Raw genomic sequence first — 13,458 nt, 5'->3', positions numbered from 1 at the left:
TTAAATTCAGTCAACATGAGACTTGTCCACCTAACTATAAACCACCAAAAAATTTCCTATAAATTCCTAAAAACTATTGTGCATGCTTATATTAAATATTTTTGTAATTCGCTAAGATTTTCTTGAGGCAAGTCAAAATATCAAATCTTCTTGCCTAGCAAATTTTTACTTGAGCTGAGTATTAAATATTTTTGTAATTCACCAAGATTTTCTTGATCCAAGTCAAAAAATCAATTCTTCTTCCTTGGCGATTTTTTACTTGAGCTGAGTCTAGTAATAGTGGGTGGATCGACATTTGAGCATTGAAAATTATGCAATAACAATGAATATAAAGAATGCTAGCCATGATTAAATATTTACAAAGGTCGTAACTCTTTCCCTACATGGATTATTTAGTAGGCATTTCATTCGATGGACTTAGAAATAATGGAGAAAGGTTGTTTTTATTGTTTTCTAAGTTTAGATTTAGATCCTATTTTCTAGGAGATTGTTGTGATCTCCCGAACAAAATGTAGCCATTATATTTGTGTATGTGTGATTGCTCTAATCAACAAATGCAGTGTTGTGGCAGCCTCTGGTGCTCCTCACCTGAGAGCTACGGGTTTCATTCTAAATTCGAGTTGTCTTCCTATTGTTTTTAGTGGGTATCAGAGTGTCAGGGTTGAGTTGAGCCCTTGTGGCTGAGATTCACACGATGAGCCTTTTGTGGTTGAGAGAGACTAGTGAGCATCGAACCTCCTCTATTTGTGAGTGCAGGTGTGCAGATTTGTTGGCAGAGACAAGATCTACCATATTCATGCGTGGAGCAGCGTGATTGCATTGTTCGTTTGAGGATCGAGTCACTGTCATGTTGTATGTGGAGCACAGTGGACCTTGGTGTCGACCAATGGAGGTAAGCGGAGTTGGTATTTGTTAGGTGAAGAAAGGTCAGAGCTAACTTGTGCACCTTCAGTTAATTGTACAGTGCACAGATTGGCAGATTGTGTAGTTTTTCTTAAGAAAAAGTGAGTGTATTTGTGTAGGTTTTATTAAGGAAATGTGTGCATATCTGAGCTGCTTTTATGAAGAAAAAGTGAGCATATTTGTGCAACTTTTGTGAAGGAAAAGTGCGCAGATAACGAAAAACTTATAAAATTTTGCTTTTTTACACTGTGTTTGTGGTAAGAGTGCACAAATCCATTTTTTGTGGAATTTATAAATTGGTTGAGATTCATTTGTTTTTTGTTTGAAGCTGCTGACCCTAGTCGTTGTTGGAGTCGTGGATCTGTCAATCAGGGATTCGTGGAGCTACTGGTGGTGCTCGTGAAGTGTGGAGTAAGAAGCTGGGCACTGTTGGAAATTGGAATTTTTGTCAAGATGGCTAATCCCCTTGCAGAGACATACCTGAATGAGGCCAATAAATTGGACGGATCCAACTATGTTAATTGGAAATTCAAGCTGCAAACACTGCTGGAAGGTTATGGCGCTTGGACCATCACAAAGGGAGAAGAAGAAAAACCTGTTGCAGGCGCAACAACTGCATCGATTCAAGACTGGGAGAAGCGGGAGAACAAAGCAAAGGTATTATTAAGGATGTCTGTTAAAGATAATGTAATCCCTTATATTCGTGATTGTCAAACCTCTAATGCAACTTGGAATGCATTGAAGGAGTTGTATGAAACTAAGAATACAAATCGAGTCTTGTTTCTAAAGAGTAAGCTCTTGTATATTAAAATGGAAGAGAATGAATCTGTTAGTGCCTTTATTTCCAGAATTAAAGATTTGAAAGATAAGTTGGGAGATATAGGAGAATCAATACTTGCTACTGATCTTGTGACAATCACTTTAAATGGAATGTTAGAGGACTATCAGATGTTTATTATAGGTCTTGCAGCAAGGGAGAAAGCGCCAAAATTGAGGAATTGACAGGTATACTATTGCAGGAAGAAGAGAGGCACAAGAATTTGAAGCCTCAGAATCCAGATTTGGCACTTGTGGCAAGAAGAAATTCTTCAAAGGGAAACAAGGAGGAGTGAGTAAAGATGGAAGCTCATCTCAGAAAAGGCCATTTCCGAAATCAAATCAAGGTATGTCATCTGTTAAAAATGACTCTGGAATGAAATGTTTTTACTATGGTAGAAGTGGGCATCTAGCGAGAGACTGTTATAAGAAGAAAAGTGATGAATCTAGGCATAATAAACATATAAGACATTCAAGACATTTTGTAGGAGAAGGCCTAAATTCTGATCTCAAAAATCTTAAGTTGTTTATGTCTAATGTTGTGTTGTCTGCTGAAACGGATGATGTTAATGCTTGGTTTATGGACTCTGGAGCTTCGATCCATATGACATGCAATAAGGATTGGTACAAAAACTTCAAGGAAATAAGCAATGGCAGAAACATCTATCTTGGAGATGATCGTGCACATCAAATCATGGGATATGGAGATATTCCAGTGACTTTACCAAATGTAGAGTCAGGCGCATCCATAATGTTATGTATGTGCTCGAGATCAAGAAAAAATTGATCTCTGTGTCTACAATTACAAATCAGAATCTGAAGGTTGAATTCTTCAAAACACATTGCATAGTGAAAGATTTGTTGGATCATTGCAAACATGTTGCTTCAGGAATCATGCAATAAGGATTGGTACAAAAACTTCAAGGAAATAAGCAATGGCAGAAACATCTATCTTGGAGATGATCGTGCACATCAGATCATGGGATATGGAGATATTCCAGTGACTTTACCAAATGGTAGTGTCAGGTGCATCCATAATGTTATGTATGTGCTCGAGATCAAGAAAAAATTGATCTCTGTGTCTACAATTACAGATCAGAATCTGAAGGTTGAATTCTTCAAAACACATTGCATAGTGAAAGATTTGTTGGATCATTGCAAACATGTTGCTTCAGGAGTCAGAGTTGGAGGCTTGTACAAGCTTGATGTCACTAGCAAAATTCATCAAGCATTGACTTCTACAACAATGTCGACAGAAAGTCTTTGGCACCAGAGGTATGGTCATATCAATTATCATGATTTATTATTGTTGCAGAAACAAAGTATGGTTGAAGGACTCCCTATGTTAAAGAATGAATATGTTGCTTGTGAAGGTTGTGCATTAGGAAAAATTCACAAAGATGAATTCCCCTCTAATTCTGATAGGAGAAGAAGAGATGTATTAGAACTTGTGCATTCTGATGTTTGTGGACCCATGCAGACCAGATATTTAGGAGGTGCCTATTATTTTTTGTTGTTTATTGATGATTGCACAAGGTACACTTGGGTGTACTTCCTCAGGAAAAAGAGTGATGTTTTTTAGTATTTCAAAGAATTAAAAAACATGGCAGAGAAGTAGACATGGAAGTTTATAAAGATCCTCCGTTCAGATCAAGGGGGAGAATACAGATTGGGGAACTTCATCAGGGAAGTTTATAAAAATCTCCCGTTCAGATTAAGGGGGAGAATACAAATTGGGGAACTTCGTCAAGTACTGCAAGGATCATGGAATAGTGCAAAAATTTACAGTACCCTACACTCCACAGCAAAACGGTGTTGCAGAAAAGAAAAATAAGGAGTCAAAGAAAACCAAATTTGTATACCAAGTTTGATGAAGAGGGGCGTGCAACACTGATTTCTTTGTATGTTTATGACCTAATTATTATAACAAATTCTGTCAAACTGATTGATGCAATTAAGGAGCAGATGTCACAAGTATTTGAGATGAAGGATCTTGGCGAGTTACATTACTGTCTAGGTCTTGAAGTATGGAGAGATGCATGCCATAATTTTGTTACTCAGGGTAAGTATGTCAGAGAAGTACTTAAAAGGTTTAAAATGGATCAGTGTCACGTTGCTTTTGTCCTAATGCAACAGAATGTGAAACTTCATTTTGATGATGGCTTAAAAGAGGTAGATGGTACATTATATATATAACTAGTGGGAAGTTTGAATTATCTTACTACAACCAGACCTGATTTAGCATACTCTGTTAATGTGTTAAGTCAAATTATGGCAAGACATCTCGAAAGCCATTGCAGAGCAGCAAAATAAGTACTCAGGTATCTTAAAGGAACAATTGATTTTGGTCTTAAGTATATTGATTCATTTGATGTTGAGCTGACAAGTTACTCAGATTCAGATTGGGTTGGTAATCTGGATGATAGAAGATCTACTACAAGTTATGCATTCAGTATTGGATCTGGGATTGTTTCATGGAGTAGCAAGAAGTAGCCAACTGTATCTTTTTCATCTACTAAGGCATAATATAAAGCTTTGTGTGCAGCAACTTGTGAAATTGTTTGGTTGAGGAGAATTCTTCAAGATGTTGGAGAAGAACAAAAGAAGGCTACAATTATCAAATGTGACAACCAGAGCTCGATCAAGTTGGAAAATAATCCAATTTTTCATGCAAGGACAAAGCATGTTGATGCTCAGTTTCATTTTATTAGAGAGAAGATACAGTCTAAGGAATTTTTTCTTGAATATTGTAATACTTGTGAAAATGTTGTTGATATTTTCACAAAGCCCCTTGGGAAGATGAAATTTGAATTGTTTAGGGAGATCTTAGGTGTGGAGGTTAATCCTTTCTCCATTAAGGGGGAAACTTAGAAATAATGGAGAAAGGTTGTTTTGATTGTTTTCTAAGTTTAGATTTAGATCCTATTTTCTAGGAGATTGTTGTGATCTCTCGAACAGAATGTAACCATTATATTTGTGTATGTGTGATTGCTCTAATCAATGAATGCAGCATTGTGGCAAACTCAGGTGCTCCTCACCTGAGAGGAGCAGGTTTTATTCTAAATTCGAGTTGTCTTCCTATTGTTTTTAGTGATGGATCATACTCCGAAATCTAAATTAGGGATTGATTTTGCACACTAGCATTCTCTATAATGAATGCCTTTTTCAAGTAAGGAAGACCAATCCTAGAACATGGATTTTCAAGGTAGGATACTTGACAAATCTATATATGAGTATAATCTTATCAATTCCCGTAGCATAGAAAGAGAAAGAACCTAAAAATGGTTTAGAAAATTTTAAGAAGAAATAGCGGAGAGCTATAGAAGTAGAAAAGGATCCAAAGAGAGAATACAAGTAATAATGGTCGCATACTCCAACTTGGTCTTTCCAAAGTGGTGAATAGTTAGTCTATTAGAAGATGCACAACTAGACTTTCCATGGTGAAAAGGCACATGATAAGTGTTGTTAGAAAGTATTATATAGATATGGTAGCATCTTGCCTCGATATATGTGTTGAATTTTCTAATCCACATGATTCAATTAGGATGATGTGAATAGTTAAGAAATCAAAAAATTAGTGAAAGAAACTAATGAATCTCAATAGGATGAAGTACATGAATTAGTAGTTGATGAATTTCACCACAATAAGGGTGGTCAAAATGCCATGGGGAGGGGGGGGGATATATTAGAATATTCCAAACATAAATGAAAAATAAGAAACCAGTAAAGTAATTAAGTAGTACATAAGTTGAAAAAGATTATAGTTAGGACAATGAATGAAAATTAATGATTAAAGAGAATGAAAAGAGTTTTGATGTGAATGATGAGAAATTGATTATGGTAGGATGATAGTTTTGAAGGAATCTTTGTCTTTAAATTCTATGGGAAATTGATATCGGTTTCTTTGAAATGATCTCAACTGCCTCCAATAAACAAGTATTCTAGTCAAACCTCACATTGGAAAGGCCTATATAAGTCCTCTTATTGACTTATTGAAATTTCCTTGAGTGATTTGGGCTAGGCCCAATACCAAACCAACTAGCTTCCTCTATAACCCAAGAGTATATCTAGAAGCCCATAAGCCAAATATACCAATAACTTATGACTTAACTAGGGTCAAGATGCCCGAGTGGGGGAGCTCCCACTCAGGTGGGCATCGTCTACCCTTTAGACTTATTATAATGATGACTCTTGTACCCTTTAGCCTTATCACAATGACGACTCTTATAGCCTTATCACAAAGGGCCAAATGTTTCATTGTGAAATGAACTTGGGTGGTGACCTCTAATTGAAATTTTAAAGTACCAAACTAATATGGATATCAAGTGCCCAAAATATTCTTCATTTATTTCATGCCAAATAAGTCATATATGTTATTAATTGAAATTAAGTCATAAGTGCTATGAAATCAGACAACACATGTATGCCCCTCATGAAAAGCAATATTGTGTATTAATCTCTAGATGAAAAGAAGATTTGAAACAACCTACCACTATAAACTCTCATTTCTTACCCTATTAATGTAATGCCATGTCACATAACTATCTTCTAGGCATTTAGAAATTATCTTCTTCATTTATGTCATACCAAATAAGTCATATATGTTATTAATTGAAATTAAGTCATAAATGCTATGAAATCAAACAACACATGTATGCCCCTCATGAAAAGCAATATTCTGTATTAATATCTAGATGAAAAGAAGAGTTGAAACAACCTACCACTATAAACTCTCATTCTTACCCTATTAATGTAATGCCATGTCACATAACTATCTTCTAGGCATTTGTTGTTAGAAAAATTATATATATGACAGAGAAATGCAAGACATATAATATGCGGAAAAACACCAACACATAAAACCAGAGAGACACAGATATACGTGGTTCACCCAGTTTGGGCTACGTCCACCCCGAACAGCCAGTCCTTCCTTTCTATTATCTAGCAAAATGAAGAGACACAACCTACCGCAGATCCGCTGTAATATTCTCTGTTTTCTCTCACAGTCTCACCTCTCTGTTTCTCGCTCGAAGAATACACATCTACTACACAGCCTCAATACAATGCCCTCATACAAAGAGAGGGGTTTCCTTCTAGGGCAACAAACCCTAAACTAAACATAAGTTCTACTGTCAGATCATCCGCCTAATGAACGGCCCAGATTGACTAGAAATTACTATACTTTTACAAGGCAATTTTACATCTATTTTTAGCTTTGGGGGTGCTGCCCCTGAAACCCCCCAACCCGGGGGGATCCCCACACCCCCCCGCATGGAGGGGTGTACAATCTTCCTGAGGTATACATCCCGCTGAAACAAAGACCTCTAAATTAGGATGATAATCATGCTCCACACCCAACATTTAGAAAGTATGAGGCCTTTTTTTATTGGAAGGGTTAAACTAGTGGGATGACGTATCAAATGACTCTATAAACCCTCATTTCTTACCCTATTAATGTAATGCCATGCCACATAACTATCTTCTAGGCATTTAGAAAGTATGAGGCCTTTCTCTATTGGAAGGGTTAAACTAGTGGGATGACATATCAAATGACTCTATAAACCCTCATTTCTTACCCTATTAATGTAATGCCATGTCACATAACTATCTTCTAGGCATTTAGAAAGTCTGAGGCCTTTCTCTATTGGAAGGGTTAAACTAGTGGGATGACGTATCAAATGACTCTATAAACCCTCATTTCTTACCCTATTAATGTAATGCCATGTCACATAACTATCTTCTAGAATCTAGGCATTTAGAAAGTCTGAGGCCTTTCTCTATTGGAAGGGTTAAACTAGTGGGATGACATATCAAATGACTCTCACTCTTTCACTTCTCGGCTCTAGTAGAACTAAGATGGCCAACAAACAAAACTGAACACACAATCTTAAATAACTAAAAGTTTTTAGCATTGTCAAATGAAAGTTTTGTGTTCCTCTTTCTCTCAAATATATGATTAAATAAATGCTTCATTAGATAGCATTATATTTCAAAGATGCTCATTGTCGTAAACAAAACATTGCTAATTAAACATTTAACATTAATAACATTTGCACTTATTCATATTTGTGCAATTAATGTGTTAAATGTAATGGCAACTTTTGCCAGGTCAATTTTGGCATCAAGGTGATGCCATATTCCTTGGAAGAGTATTAGACAATATATATGTAGTTTGGACTAAGAAAGCAAAGAGAATATTCTAGTATGCTCGAAGAACATGATAAAAGGGTGGAGCCACATCTGAACACTACCAATTATGGCGTGAGAACAAATTTATGTGGCACTTTCCATAAAGGATCACTTATGGAAGGATGGTATGATCATAACTATTTCCGTATGAGTTATAACAAATATTTAGTAGGCATGCTAGTAATGGATCATAAATCTAGGTCTGCATTAAGGATTGATTTTGCACACTTAACATTCTCTATAATGGATGTTGTTTTGTATTGTCATTTAAGTTGGGAAGACCAGGGACACATTTAAGTCCGGGAAGACTAGTCCTAAAACAATAGTGTCAAGGTAGGAAGACCTGAAAAATCTAAATATGAATATGATTCCTCTGATTTCCAGAAAATGGAAAGAAACTCTGAAAGAAAAAGATGTCCGGAAAAATCTGAAAAATCTAGGTTTTCATTTGGTCTCTATAATGAATTAAAGGGGAATCTGGATGGCAACTTTTGCCAGGGCAATTTTGGTACCAAGTTGATGCCATATATATGTAGTTTGGACTAAGGAAGTCCAAAGAGAATATTCTACTATCCTCGAAGAACATGACAAAGGGGTGGAGCCACATCTGAACACTGCCAATTATGGAGTGCCAACAAATTTATGTGGCACTGTCCATAAAGGATGGGATGATCATAACTATTTCCGTATAACGAATATTTAGTAGGCATGCTAGTAATGGATCATAATTCTAGGTTTGCATTAAGAATTGATTTTGCACAGTGAACATTCTGTATGATGTATGTTGTTTTGTATTGTCATTTAAGATGGTAAGACCAGTCCTAAAACAACATTCTAGTCGGGAAGACGAGTCCTAAAACAATAGTGTCAAGTTAGGAGAACATTTTAGTCGGGAAGACGAGTCCTAAAACAATAGCGTCAAGTTAGGAGACCTGAAAAATCTAAATAAGAATATGATTCCTCTGATTTCTAGAGAATGGAAAGAAAAAGATGGCGTGAAAAATCTAAATATGAATATGATTTGTCTGATTTCCAGAGAATGGAAAGAAAAAGATATCCTGAAAAATATTTTTGGAGAAATGCACTAAGAAATCAGAGAGAGCTATAAAAAATTAAAATAGAAATGATCCAAAGTAAGAATAGAAACAATATTGAGACCATAATCAAAGGATTTTTTAAAATATTCCAATGAAAAAATTACATTCCTCCAAGCGGCCCACGTAGCTAAAACCTCTTTAGCTCCAAATTATATGATTAATTAAATGATTCATTGTATAACACCATACTCCAAACACAAGAGTGTCAACGTATGTAAGGTTACATTCCTCCAAGTGGCCCACGGAGCTAAAACCCCATTGGCTCCAAATTATATGATTAATTAAATGATTCGTTGTATAACATCATACTCCAAACACAAGAGTGCCATAATACTCCATACACAAGAGTGTCAACGCATGCTACCTTACAAGTTAAGCGAGGCCATCAAGCCCTACCATTCCGTTATATTTAGCTGTTTTATACACACGAATGATTAACTTTTGGGGGTTAATATTAATATGAGGGAATGGTTAGTCGGAGAAGTTCAGCCAATTCTGGATAGCTAGTTCCAAGGCCGTGAATAATCCTTATTTTTTTTCCAGAGAAAAAAAAATAATAAGGCCGTGAATAATACTCCCTACTTATCTATTTCTAAATTTCTCATTTCCTGAGGTAAGGAGCTTTAAAATTTCAATAAAAAACATTGGAATACCAAGAAAATCTAATAAATATCAAATGCTGAAATATTTATCTATATATATCCCATCTTTTTAAAAATTATTCACATCCTGAAGACCTTGTCTATTTATATCCTCTGTTTTCTGTTTATAGCTGTTCAGACTCGCTACACTCGGCAACTACGGATAGAAAGGGATTGGTGATGGTATTAGCATACTTACCCATTTATTAGCATGTGTATTCAAAACCAATTATCTTCCTCTGTTGCACAATCCCTCCCTGCTACGGCAGCACTTCAAGGAAACCAATATTTACCAGATAACATTAGGGAAACCGATTATTTACCTGATCAACATTAGGGGAAACATCATTTACCGATAACAATTGTTTCAACAAACTAAAGATTAATTGAGTCTCATCTTGAATATAATACGAAATAAAGAGATATAAAAGCTATAATATTTTAACATAACAGGAAAGAAAGACAGAGCAATGACATGTTTAACAGAGATGTCTGCGCAGAATCGTTTCAGCTAGTAGGTCCACCCGGTGGCAACAAAGTGATTGTAACCACATTTTCTGAACCTTTGACAGATCAAATATTCCTGGTGTTAAATGTCACGTATGCATTCAACGCCAGTGTAGATAGAGAATATGTTGAAATTATAACAGACCTGCCGATGTCCCTCGGTTCTATCTTTCTTTAATATCCTACATGAATTCTCTCATAATGCAATTTATAACCTCTTCAATATTGTTTTCATTGTGTGACAATTGCCTCTGCAATGTTTGCCTTCTTGACAACTGCCAGGACACAAAATAGACAATCCAGATGTTAAGAAAACAATCCAGATGTTATGAAGCCTCTAAGGTTACTAGATCCCTGAGCTCTACCGGGAAGCCTCCCTGGAAGCCTCCCTTGTGGTGGAGGGTATCCAACAGTAAAATAAAGTAGAAAAGGAGTTGTTGCTGAGATGCCAGTGGTGCTTTGTCTTGCCTAATGAGGCTTTGCACTAAGATGCCAGATTTCACTACAACAATCCTCTCTAGCACCACTCTACGTGCCCAATAGTCCATTGTTTCTATCTTTATTTTGTGTGTAACCCAATTATTTCAATTTCGCTAACACTCACAGAGGCTCTTATTGAAATGGTGGCAGGAACTGTCAGTGGCACTATTTAGGAGAGCACCTTCTCCTTGGTCACTCTAGACAAGAAACAAAGAAGAGGAAATAAAGAAATTTGATATTGTGCGGGGGTGGGGCAAATGTCCATTATAGATATTTCTACATCAATTATGTATGTCTATCATCATTAATATTAAATATCCAATTAATCTAAAAGACATCAATATAAAGATATTCCTACATCAATTATGTATGTCTATCATCATTAATATTAAATGTCCAATTAATCTAAAAGACATCAAGTGGTAGAATCAAAAGAAATGATGAGAACTAATGAAAGTGTTGGACACCTAATTCTCTATGGGCTAGTGTGGAATGTGAACAGCCATCGGAGTCCAAGAGACCACTTGGAATATGAATCCAAGGATCACACCAATGTACTATATATGTATCATTGTGAATAATAAGATGCAACTCAATGTTTTATCATTTATGACTGTTTACATTCCATGTGAGTTTAACATGGTATCAGAGTTGCAGGCAATCTCCTGCCCTTCTCAAGTGTGAGCTATCTATTTCTGTGTCCTTTGTAAACCAACGTTCTTCTCCCTATGGATTCTATGCCTTTCTGAGCATTCGTTAGAATAGAGGCCATTACCTTTATCAGCTCTATCATTCCTCTGTTGTGAGGAGATCTGCCCTTGCAGAAATGGATTTCTCATTCTGCTATCTTGAACTTTCCGCCATCCTGAACTTGTCAGAGCTAAGTTTATACATGGCTGCTTATAACTCTTCTATCTGACTATTGCTTCACCCATCAATTCTGTTGCAGTCATAGAAAATGTTCCCTACATGTCAGATGTTATCTACTCTTGCAGAAGCGTTTCTTTTTCTCACCAAACCAATGTACATAAAATTCTCACTTTCTGAATATACTGATGGCGTAGTAACGCCCGTTCTCTTGTAAACCACCTCCTTGTGGGAAACCAATGTACATAAAATTCTCACTTTCTGAATATACTGATGGCGTAGTAACGCCCGTTCTCTTGTAAACCACCTCCTTGTGGGATATCGAAAGGTCTCGATGGTCGTCTTGGTATGTGTTGGTATGTCAAATTCACTGAAAATCGTTGATTGAAGCTTAGAATGTGTGTTTAACTCTTGGCTGCAGAACTTTTCCATTATTCCTTTGCTTTGTCCCTCTGCATAGATCCTATTCAAAGAAGCAACATTGAAGCAGCGTTGAAAGGAGATGGTGCAGTGGTGATATGGATGATTTGAGCATTGGATTAGTGCTTACATAAATTTGAATGCCATATGCTGGTGTGCGTTGGTAACTTCCTCTGTGTTAATCCCTTTTTTTAAAGACTGTGCATTGGGTCAAAATGGTTGTATATTCTCTATGATGGACGATGTTGAGAGAAGAGTCCAGAGCCCGTGGTGCATTGATTTGAGCCGCTCTGAAAATTATGGTGCATTGGTCGACTATTGATTTAAGTGCGTTGAACCCTCTGTGTTGAATGTCGTGAATGGTGTGCTGAGAATGCTAAGGTTATGATGTGCGTAGTTAGAGGACCGGACCAGACATTGCATGTGTTGTATGTGGAAACCTGACCGTGGCCAATTTATATATGTGCGTTGAGGGGAATTCTGCCAATGTCATTGCATTAGCTACTCTGGTACGCAGAGATTTCAATTCAATTCCATGAAAATGTGTTTGGTGAGCAGTAATTGTGGTAAACTGACCCTATAGCGGCAACAAAACCTGACAAGCAAAATGGCAGCAGATAGTAAAGACATAAAACATCGAGGAGGTTAAGACAAATTCCATGTTAAATACGTTGCTCGAGAGTAAAGATGTTGACATTGGGATTCATAAGGTTGTTTAGGAGGGGCGAGGCGTTGTTTGGCCTCTTCTTAGAATCATTACAGAATTATTGAATTCTTGGTGGAATTCTTGTTCCATGATATCATAGTTTGAATACAACATTGAATGCATTGCTGGAGCGTTGAATATATTGCTCCCTGCGCTCATGCCTATGCGAGGGATTGTGACATATGGGCTTAGTTATCTACATTGGAATGGAGTCCTGAATTCTGTGCGTAGAAATGGTGCGGTGAGCATGGACTACATGCTTTGAACAGTAAGTTATGTGTGCGCGTTGCAATGGTGTTCAAAAGTTGTTTAATTAATGTCTTCAAACATTTATATATATGTGCGTTGTGGGTTCAATTCAGATGCTGACAGGTGATTCATATATCTTGGTTGAGGCTGATTATGTATTATGTTCGAGTTATTTGAATGATTGTGGTTCGAGATTCAATACATATGCGTGTTAGTTAATTAGGCCGATAGGCCTTTCCTATGCATCAACTTTTCGTCAACACTTTTACTTTGATCCGTTAGATCAGATGAAACACTTTCAACCGTTGATCTGAACCAGAAAACAAAACAATGGAAAATCAAGAAAGCACGGAAAGTCAAGAAAGCACAAAAGCTCAAAAAAGATTCTATGCAAAAAAAATCAAGAAAGCACGAAAAAGATCATAAAAATCAAAGATCGAAAGAAAAAAGCTCAGAAAAGCAAAGATTTTTGAGGATTTTTAATTTTTAAATGCAATGTATTATTAATTTATTTTTATAATTTAATTGAAATATAAATTTTAAATTTTAAATTTAAAAATTAGTTTAGATTTATTTTTAGTTG

At 36.3% G+C, this 13,458-nt stretch overlaps 1 protein-coding gene across 11 annotated transcripts in view; it reads right to left on the bottom strand.

Annotated features, from left to right (window-relative positions):
* Nucleotides 1–13,458, bottom strand: part of LOC149166447 (uncharacterized) — a 110,817-nt gene that overhangs the window by 70,367 nt on the left and 26,992 nt on the right. For 6 of the 11 annotated variants that reach the window (XM_089432595.1, XM_089432607.1, XM_089432603.1 and 3 more), the window contains one exon: nucleotides 9,846–9,969. The exons of 3 other annotated variants lie outside the window; for them this stretch is intronic. The gene's annotated coding sequence lies outside the window, so the exon portion shown is untranslated. The remainder of the gene's footprint in view (nucleotides 1–9,845; nucleotides 9,970–13,458) is intronic. 2 more of the 11 variants (XM_089432600.1, XM_089432604.1) reach the window with 1 other exon arrangement.

Source organism: Pinus tabuliformis, chromosome 5_1, assembly GCF_031772625.1.
Source record: "Pinus tabuliformis cultivar Carrire ecotype Pingquan chromosome 5_1, CPIR1, whole genome shotgun sequence".
Classification (NCBI taxonomy): Eukaryota; Viridiplantae; Streptophyta; class Pinopsida; order Pinales; family Pinaceae; genus Pinus; species Pinus tabuliformis.
This window is presented reverse-complemented; position numbering and strand designations above follow the sequence as displayed.